Source organism: Macaca nemestrina, chromosome 2 (genome assembly GCF_043159975.1).
Source record: "Macaca nemestrina isolate mMacNem1 chromosome 2, mMacNem.hap1, whole genome shotgun sequence".
NCBI classification, from domain to species: domain Eukaryota; kingdom Metazoa; phylum Chordata; class Mammalia; order Primates; family Cercopithecidae; genus Macaca; species Macaca nemestrina.
The window spans coordinates 20358287-20369127 of NC_092126.1; positions in this window are offsets into that span (position 1 = coordinate 20358287).

Here is a 10841-nt window from a genome sequence, read left to right on the forward strand (position 1 = left end):
TTGAGCCGGTGAGTTCATCTGTTCCTACCATTTTGGTGAAGAAAATTGCTAAGTCCATATGGAGAAAGCACTACATGCAAGGCAATGGGTCGAGGAGTTAGGTGTTCAGGGGACATTTCACACTGAGTCAAGACCTGCAGCTTTGCTTTCTAAACAGTTCAGAAGTTACCTAGCACAGCTTTGGTTTTGTTTGCTGTTGTTGTTGTTTGAGATGGAGTTCCGCTCTTGTCACCCAGGCTGGAGTGCAATGGCGCAATCTCAGCTCACCGCAACCTCTGCCTCTGCCTCCTGTCAAGCGATTCTCCTGCCTCAGCCTCCCGAGCAGCTGGGATTATAGGCATATGCCACCACGCCCTGCTAATTTTGTATTTTTAATAGAGACGGGGTTTCTCCATGTTGGTCAGGCTGGTCTCGAACTCCTGACCTCAGGTGATCCATCCGTCTCGGCCTCCCAAAGCGCTGGAATGACAGGCATGAGCCACCGCACCCGGCCTGGTTTTGTTTTTAAAACTAGGCTGTTTAAGGAGAAAATTTTTTAAATGTCATCTACTTGGAATAAAAGCTATTCCCAGGTTGTCCCTTAAAGAAAATCCTCCGCCTCCTCAATTTACCGTTTGACTAAATTGAAAGCACCAGCAAAGTAATGAAAATGTAAGGTATTTGCTTCTCAATGTACAAGGACAGAAAATCGTTTGATTTAAATAACAGGGAATTCTAATTCCTAGCAAAAAACTCAGTCAAGCTGCTGGGTGGTGTTTCCACTGCCTTTATTACACAGGTGTAGCTTAACAAGACGATCACCCTTTTTCCATCACGTTTGCTGCTGACTGTTCTTTGCCTGGTCCCAAAATACAAAATACCACCTATATGATAGAGAAAGTAAGTGTGATTTTTTTTTTAACCAGCAACTGATAGCATAGCTATTAAAAAGCCACTGGTCAGGAAATTGAAGCTCAGAATTCCAACAAGTGGCTTGTTAGTGAAGAATGTCCTGCCTGAAGTATGGAGCAGGCTTGTCACTTTTTACTCCATCCTCTGAGGATAATAAGTAAGGAGGACAAAATGAGTGCAGCCCTCCTGGGTCTCCCCTTAAGAGTTTAAAAGCAAAATATTGATTTTGAGTTACCCTGCTTCAACTCAGCTTTGCTCTCATGATATTTTTATTCCCTTGTAGATTCCTGGGTCCATTTGTTGCAGATTTAAAAAAGTAAATCACTGGTGAATCTGTGGTGTGTCCATGTAACATTTCTGCACCTAAAAATATGGTCAATTGACACCTTAAAGGTTTCCAAGCAGCTCTAACTCTTAGTGACATCTCTAGTTGCATCCCTAGTATGTTCAAAACAGATAAAGTGGATGAATTGATTTTAGTTGTATAAAACCCTTTACAAAATCTCTTTGTGGCCATCTATGCAGTCTCTTGATGATTTATAAAGGATTCGCTTATGACACAAATGTGATCCTCTACTCTTCTCCATTTTGTTTTTCAACGAGGTCCACAGTGAATTTCCTGAGGCCAACGGACCAAAAGCAGAAAATTCTTAGGTGCCCAGAGAAAGCCAGAGTATTTACTAATTTGTATTAAGAGACATTAGAATTCTGATTCATATTATTGTCAATATTAGTATTATCATCAAAAAAGCCTTAAATTGGACCAATTAGGATTCTTAAATCCTAGTTGCAACTTTAAAATGACCATTGGAGCTTTCTTCTGTCATATAAAGTTGTTAACTAAATTCTGACCAGTGAAAGCTGAGAAAAATAGCATGTTAACAGTCATTCTAAATGATGTTTAGCCACTCTTCTTTGGGTTCCTAAGGAACAAATAGTGAAGAATTTACATTAGGGGATAAGTCTACATTCTGAGCCTTCATTTAAATTTCTCAGAATTTCCTAACAGTATTAATGGTTTCATATGCATCCACAGGAGTGAACTCCTTTTTTTCCTTTTTCTCCTTTTTTTCCTATGCAGATAAGGAGCCATTTATATCTAACAGAATGGATCTCAGAGAAGTCTCCAAACTCTCCTGATTTTTAAACTCCAGATGTAGATGATTGCTCTTGGCTGTGCCATAGAGATGCCAAACGATCTTGATTAATTTACTTTCACTCCAGCTTTTTATACCTCTGGATCTCCCTTTATAAAATAAATGTTACCATATTCCTACAAGACAAATATTTCTCCATAGAGCTGTTACTAAAGTCAATAACATGTACTGAGACAATTATGCAAGGGTCTGTGGATATAGAGATGAACAAGACACAGATCATGTTGAGACACAAAGAAACCAGTGGTCAAAACGCAAGACATATAAAGAGAGAAACAGAGGGGACCCCAGGGTGGCTGGAGATGTCAGGAAAGGCTTACTAAGAGATGATATTTGAGCCAAATATTGAACAATGGGTAGAAGTTAATCAAGTGGAAGGAGGGTATATTAATTTACTAGGGCTGCTATAACAAAGTGCACAAACTGGGTAGCTCAGGGGAACAGAAATGTATTGTCTGACAATGCTGGATGCCAGAAGTCCAAAATAGAGGTATCAGCACGGCCATGTTCTCTCTACAGGCTCTAGGCGAGAATCTGTCAGAACGCTTTCTCCTGGTTCCTGGTAGTTCCTTAGCTTGTGGCAGCTTAACTCCAGTCTTCACACGGTGGTCTTCCATGTGTTTTTTTACCGTGGTGTCCAAACTTCTCATTTTTATAAGGACACCAGTCATATTGAATTAGAGGCCATGAAACTTCGGTGTGACCTCATCTTAACTAATTACATCTACAATGACACTATTTCCAAATATAGTCACATTCTGAAGTACTGGGGGTTAGGACTTAAACAAACGAATTGGGTGGCAGGGTGGGACACAATTCAGCTCCAAAACAGGGAGGGACAGGCCAACTAGGCAGAGTAAATGCCTATACAGCCACTGAAGAAGGGTGCCACAGCAAGGCTGAAGTGTTTGCTGGATAAAGAAATGAGTCAGAGAACAGAAGGCCTTCGGGGGCAGTCAAACACTCTGATTTTTATCCTGAAGCTCATGAGATGCCACCGGAAGGTTTGATTCAGAAGAGTGGGGTAATCAAGTTTGCTGGTTTAAAAACAGATGCTGGCTTCAATGTGGAGAATTGATTGAAGGACAGCGTGATTGAGACAGACAGGGAGATGATGAGAGCTTTCAGCAAGATGATGAGAGCTTTCAGCAAAATTTGAGGGTTAAAAAAAAATGGTAGCTCATGACTATCTTATGAACTGTTTCATTAGCCTGGTTATTGAATTGATAACATTTCCTCATCAGGACTGATTCCCTAGAAAATGGATTACTTTCATTATCAGGACTTACTGAGGTTTTTTTTTTTTTTTTTTTTTCAGAGGCAGGATCTCACTCTGTGGCCCAGGCTAAAGTGCAATGGCACAATGGTAGCTTACTGTAGCCTCCAACTCCCGGGCTCCAGCTATCCTCCCACTTCAACCTCCTAAGTAGCTGGGACTACAGGTGCACACCATCACATTGAACTTCACGGAAGACTTAAAATACGCCTGATGTGCTATGGTACTAGGTTATGAGGATGTCTATCATAATTTAGACATAGATACATTTATCATACCCTATCTCTCTCATAAATAACTATGTCTAAATTATAATGCACATAAGCATGTTGAGAAGGCAATGCAACATAAATTAAACAGAGAACAAAATTAGAGAGAAAATAAAAGTCAAATACTAAAGCGGTATGCATTGCTAAAAGTAAACAATTCTGGAAGAAGTGGGACTTTGTATGGGTCTTGAAAGATAATTAGAATTTAGATGAAAATAAACTGAGCTTGTGTTTTGATATTCCGTTTCAAACCAAGTTATTCCTTTCTTCAACTACTGCAGAAGAAACTTAGAACTCTTTAACAATTATTAGATTGGGAATGAAAGAGCAATAATAGACATGCATTGTCTATGTGAGAAGACCTAAAGTGCCTTGACTCCAATTTTAATACATTGGTAACAGACCATTCTATGGTGAAAAGCCAGAAATCTTCTCCCAAAAATATATACAGCATTGGATGTCAGCACTCTGGCAAGTAGATCATGTCAATGTATTGCTGTGCCATCCTGAACTTGTTTCTAATCCAAAAAGAAAGTGATTCATTTTTGCCCTTTAGGAAACAGGAGCAATTTTCATTTTGTGAAATTTTGGCAACGGTCTCCTCTTCACAATAGGCGAAGGGGAGAAAGCTGCATTTGGTACCATCTGTCAATTATAAATCCTTCAAAACCAGCAATGACACAGAAATAAAATATGTAGTGTGAATGGGGACAACACAATTTACAGGTACAATCCTGTTAGGAAGAATTGTCTTCACATAGCTCATATCCTTCCTTCTCAAGGCATTAAAATATTGTAGTCTCCCTATGAATCCTACTACTTCTTTTTTGGGGTTATTAAGATTAAAATACATTAATAACTTTATAACTCTGTTTTCCTGACATGACTCAGTTATCATTAAATAATACTTATCAATAAATAATAACCTAATAAAATGTTAGAGTCTAAAATACAATAGTGTGGACTATAATATGATTTCCTTATTACATAGTAACCCCATAGGAAAACAAACATATTAAATTAGGATGCTTTTAGCTGTAAGCCACAGAACTCCAACTAAATGTAGTACAAAATAAATAACCAGTATGTTGAGCAATGAGACTATATGGCATGTAATTAGATAGTACCTTTATTTAAAGGTATTTTAGTCTCTTATTAAGATGTATTCAATATGGAAACTTTTGTTTGTGCCACTGGATGAAAACTCACTCAGGCACTCATGATATTTCTAACAACTCTTAGGCTAGATGAATAGACAGTAGATAGATAGATACGTAAATACATACATACATACATACATAGATGATAGATAAATGGTTTAGAGTCATTTAAGTTTGAAAACTTGTTCAAGCTTCGTAATGAAACATTTCCCACCCTATATAATAATCACAGCTCTGAATATGATTTTAAGTTACAACATTCTCCCTTCCTAGTGCTGGGGGCTTCTGAAGGCAGGAAGCTGGGGAAAGGGCACAAACTTCCTCCTCTTTCATCTCCGTCCCTCCTTCTTCATCCCAGTGATCATGTTTGTTGACTCTCTTCAGGGCCAAACCAGCCTGAGCAGCTGGGAGAGAAGATGGCAAAGGAAAAGAGAAAAATCCTTACTTGACTGGCCCTGTGACTGTCACTGTCACATTATGACGTGAGATCTAACCAATGATGAAAGGTGAGTCTTCTTCTTGGGAATTTGCATAGTTTATTCAGAAACCACCAATGAAAACAGCCACTTCCTATGATGTGGGTGAAGCATTTTCCTCTCCCTCTGACCATTTTTCTCTGCTTCCAAATTTTTCATCAGCCATTCCTCACGGTCTCTCTCAGTTGTGGTCCCACTGCCCTTCCAGATGGCCCTTACTTGGACAAGATTTAGAATGGCCCCTGATTCCAGGTTATCACCTATAGCTCACCCCCTCCCACTGCCACTCCCTATCTCTTTCTCTCTGTCTTGTATAACCCACATCTAATCTTTGGTGTTTCAGTCCGTTCAGACTGCTATAAGAAAGTACCATAAACTGGGTGGCTTGGGGCTGCGTATGGTGGCTCATGCCTGTAATCCCAGCACTTTGGGGAGCCGAGATGGGAGAATCACTTGAAGCTAGGAGTTCAATACCAGCCTGGGTAACATGTGAGACCCCATCTCCACAAAAAAAATTTTTTCATAAAAAAATATTTTTTTTAAAAAAATGGGTGGCTTATAAACAATAGGAGTTTATTGCTCACAGTTCTGGAGTCTGGGAAATCCAAGATCACGTTGCCAGCAGATTCAGCATCTGCTGAAGGCCTGTTCCTCATAGATGGCTTTTTCATGATGCATCCCCCTCCCCTCCCTGTAGAAGAGGAAAAACAGCTTCCCTCAGGCTTATTTTAAAGGGGTATTCATCCTATCCACATGGGTTTTGCTCTCATGATGTAATCACCTTCCAAAGGCCCTAATTCTTTACACCATCACCTTGGGGGGTTAGGTTTTAACATATGAATTTTACAGGATCACAGACATTCAGACCATAGCACTTGGGAGAGTCCCACTCTTCCTTTGCCCAAAAATCTCTGTGACTGCAGGCCCATGCCAACTCTGACCACCTCTACTGTGTGGCTCATCTCTCACATTTCCAATTGTCCTATCAGGAGCAGCGACTAGCCCTCTGTTCCCCTCACTGCAGGGGACACATGCCAAGATCTTCTTAAAGACCATTTATATTGACTAGAGGTAAAGGAGGAAGCAATATTTACCTCTTCTCTTTAGGAAATATATTTCACTAACCCTATATATCCATGATATGTAAGGGGTTCAAGAACTTATAATCAGATCTTGACCACCTGCTTTGAAAATTGTTTTCATGCCATAACTGAAACTGAAGAAGAAAAAGTTCCATTCAATGCCCTTAAACCTCATACAAAAGGGAGACTGGAAGGAGAAATTCCAGGTTTGGTTAATTCAGCAGTTCAACAATGTCAGTGCTCTTACTGTTTCTCTGTGATCCTTCAGTTTTCTCTTCTCATGGTCATAAGAAAGCCACTGCAAGGTAAACCATCATGTCCACATCTGAAAACAGCTAAAGACAAGAAGGGAAAAGTACCTGCCTTGTGTCTGTCTTTATAGCCAGGAAAAATTTCTCAGAAATTCTCAATAAGCCTTTTCTTAACATCTTGAAAGGCAGAGCTGCTTCACATGCCCACACCTATAGCAATCTCTAACAAGAGGAATGGAATGACTGCAATTGGCTTAAACTAGTTGCCTCCCTTAAAAAAAATGTGGCACATATACACCATGGAATACTATGCACCCATAAAAAAAGGAGGGACATGGATGAAGCTGGAAACCATTCTCAGCAAATTATCACAACATCAGAAAACGAAACACCACACGTTCTCACTCATAAATGGGAGTTGAACAATAGGAACACATGGACACAGGGAAGGGACATCACACAGGGGGGCCTATGGGGGGTGGGGGACTAGGGGAGAGATAACATTAGGAGAAATACCTAATGTAGGTGATGGGTTGATGGGTGCAGCAAGCCACCATGGCACGTGTATACCTATGTAACGAAACTGCACATTCTGTGCATATAACCCAGAACTTAAAGTTAAATAAATAAATAAATAAATAAGTCTAGCTGCCTCCCAAGAAGTATGAGCTCCCTGGGTCCAGGACTTTTATGTAAAATATGATACACTGGAGTGCAAGGGGAAAATATTAGTGCCACCTCGATATTTCTTATCCCTGACTTTTTCAACTTTAACATTTGGGTTCTTATTTTATTTTATTTTAAGATAGACTCTCACTCTGTTGTCCAGGCTGGAGTGCTGTGGTGCAATCTCGGCTCACTGCAACCTCTGCTTCCTGGGTTCATATATTGAAATAACTATTCTTGATTTTCCTAGCCTGCCCCACTCCACCGTCCTCAACCACCCCACCCCTCACCCACCACCATGTCCTCAGCCTCTCAATGTCATAATTTTGGTTGCCCCAGTATTTTTTTTTTTTTTTGAGGCAGAGTCTCACTCTGTTGTCCAGGCTGGAGTGCAGTGGCGCAGTCTCGGCTCACTGCAACCTCCACCTCCTGGGCTCAAGCCATTCTCCTGCCCTCAGCCTCTCAAGTAGTTGGGATTGTAGGCGTACGCCACCACAGCCAGCTAGTTTTTGTATTTTTAGTGGAGATGAGGTTTCACCATGTTGGCCAGGCTGCTCTCAAACTCCTGACCTCAGGTGATCTGCCCGCCTCGGCCTCCCAAAGTGCTAGGATTACAGACGTGAGTCACCATGCCCGGCCTGGTTACCTCAGTGTTTGAAGTTCACTGCTGAGCCACGCAATACATTGTGACAAATTTTTCTTTTCTGCCTAAGTTTTTGTTTTCCTCTAATTCAACCCCTGTCTGTCTTCCAGGTATCTAAATTTCCTCATCAGGCATTCAGATACAGCAAGTATTGTATTACTTGTATTTTCTCACAGGAATCTCCCCTGGAGTCTTCCGACCCAGTTCGCAATAAACTGGTTGCCATCTTGCCTCAAGTAGCATTTCCTCTGCTTCCTTCATCATCATCTTGGGTTTCACTTTGCCTCTTTTCTGTGTTGGATCCTCTGTTGTCTGAAACCTATGACATGCATTTTTTTCTGTTTACTTTTTTGTTTTACTAACCCACATCCTCCAGTGGCTTTCTGAGGAAAAAGTACATGGGGAATATGTTTCTTGAGAGCATATGTATTTGAAAAATCTTTAATTGACATTCCTACTTAAGTGATAATTTCACTGGGTATGGAATCCTAGAGTGAAAATAATTTCCCTTCACAATTTTGAAAGCATTGCTCTATTGTTGCCTAGCTTCCAGTAGTGCTATTGAGAAGTCTGAAGAAATTCTGATTTCAGATCCTATGTTTGTGATTTGTATTTGTCTCTGGAAGCATTCAGGATCTTATTATCTTTGACTCTTGTGTTCTGAAAGTGCCCAAAGATGTGCTTTCATATGGGTCTATTTTATATGTTGTACTGGACTCTCAATGGGTCCTTTTAGCCTAGGAAACCATGTCCTACAATTCTGGAAACTTCTCTTAAATTATCCCGTTGGTGATCTCTCTTCAGTTTCTCTGCTTTCTCTTCCTAAAATTCAAACAATGTTCAAATGGACCACCTGGACTTGTCCTCCAATTTCGTATTTTGTCTGCTTTTTTCTATAGGTTCTTTTTTGTCCAAATTTTGAGAAAGTGTCTCAGCTTTACATTCCAAGCCTTCTTTGCTTCCTTGCCACTAGTGTTTTTAAATTTGAAGAATTCAGCCTTCTACTCTGCATATTACAATGTTCCAATTTTATAGCATCATCCTGTTGTTTCACGGATTTATGATATCTTTCAGAGGATATAGATGATAGTTGAGTTGTAGCTATGTTGTTGTTACTGTTCTGTTTTCTTCCTTCTATGTTTTTTTCAAGTTACTTTTATCTTCTTGATTGTTTTAGTCTCCACGTTTTATGGTACATGTGAATGGTGATTTTTGGTTATCTTATATTCAGAAGTTAGGGACCAAACAATAGTTGATTGCAAGGCTTAAGTCAGCTGGCAGAGCATATGTATTACGAGAATCACTGTAGAGTTACAGGCCTGGAATGTTTCATAGGGAGAACCCCTGACATCAAAACTTTTAGCATTTTTATCCTAATATTTGATGTAGTCTGACTCCTCAGAGAAGGGGTGACAAATCTGCCTCATGGACATGGACCTGACTGCAAGTCTCTGGAATAAGATAGAAGAAAAAGACTGGAGTTCTCAAAATTCAGAATATAAGCATTCACTTCTTCCTCTTCTGTCTGGCATTCCCAGTCCAGAGAATGTGTCTGATGAGAGAACCAGCCCTCTTCTGGCTAGGTTGGAGAGAAACTGTCACCTCGTACAAGGAGTAGAGGGGGCATCAGAGACTCTCACCTATTTATTGATATGGTTTGGCTGTGTCCCCACCCAAATCTCATCTTGAATTCCCACATGTTTGGGGAGGGACCCGGTGGGAGGTAATTAAATCATGGGGGCAAGTCTTTCCTGTGCTGTTCTCTGATAGTGAATAAATCTCACAAGATTTGATGGTTTTAAAAAGAGGAGTTCCCCTGCACAATATTTCTTTGTCTGCTGCCATCCACATTAAGACACGACTTGCTCTTCCTTGCCTTCACGCCATGATCATGAGGCCTCCCCAGTCACGTGAATTGCAAGTCCAATTGAACCTCTTTCCTTTGTGAATTGCCCAGTCATGGGTATGTCTTTATCAGCAGTATGAAAACAGACTAATGAATTTACAAACTTACTGTCAACCAATTCTCCCACTTTTAGGCCCTGTTTCCCCCTCCTCTCATCATACAGGTACTTGGCACTATCAATTTCTGAGCCTTTGGAGTTCAGTAGTATAACTTTGGTGGACTCTCAGCTTTCCATTCCTGTTCTATTTGACCTTGTATGTTTATACCTTTAAAAATAATGAATTTACTCTCCTTTAAGTAAGTTTTCTAGAGGGACCAAAAGTAAATGTGCATTTCATTCATTATTTTTGTATAGTAGTTCCACTAATGTATTTCTAAATAATTTATATTTGATTCTAAATGCTCATAGAAAGTGAACTCATTTAGAATTTAGAATAAATGCTCATTTAGAATTACAACTAAGTTTATTGTAACTAACTTAGAAAGCATAGAAAAATATAAAGAAAAAACAAATATCACTCCTTACTCAACCACCTAGCCTGCTAACATTTTTGTATATTTCATTCCCGGCTTCCTTCATAAGTGTGTGAGTGTGCACACATGCACATGCAAATGTGCATATTTGTGTATGCTTTACAAAATGAATCATAGTGCACATAGGACTCTATTGGCTGCTTTTTTTTTTACTTTGTATTACTCATATGTTAAGATTGTAGAGTGCTGGATGCTAAGCCAATGCTCCACACCGTAGAAGACATACACAGAAATGAGGCCCTTCTACCCTGAATACGTCAGTGTGTATTTCCTTAAACCAAGAATATTTATGTATAATACAACCACAGCACAATTATCAAAATTGCAAAATTAACATTTGTAAAATATGATTATCTAATCTACAAACCTTATTTAAATCTTCCCAATGATCTCACTAATATCCTTTATTTCAAAAGTAACAAACAAAAATAAAACATGGTCCATGATCAAAACTTGGATTTAGTTGCCGTATCTTTTTAGTCTCCTTCAGTCTGAAACAGTTCCTCAGTCATCCTTGTCTTTTATGACCT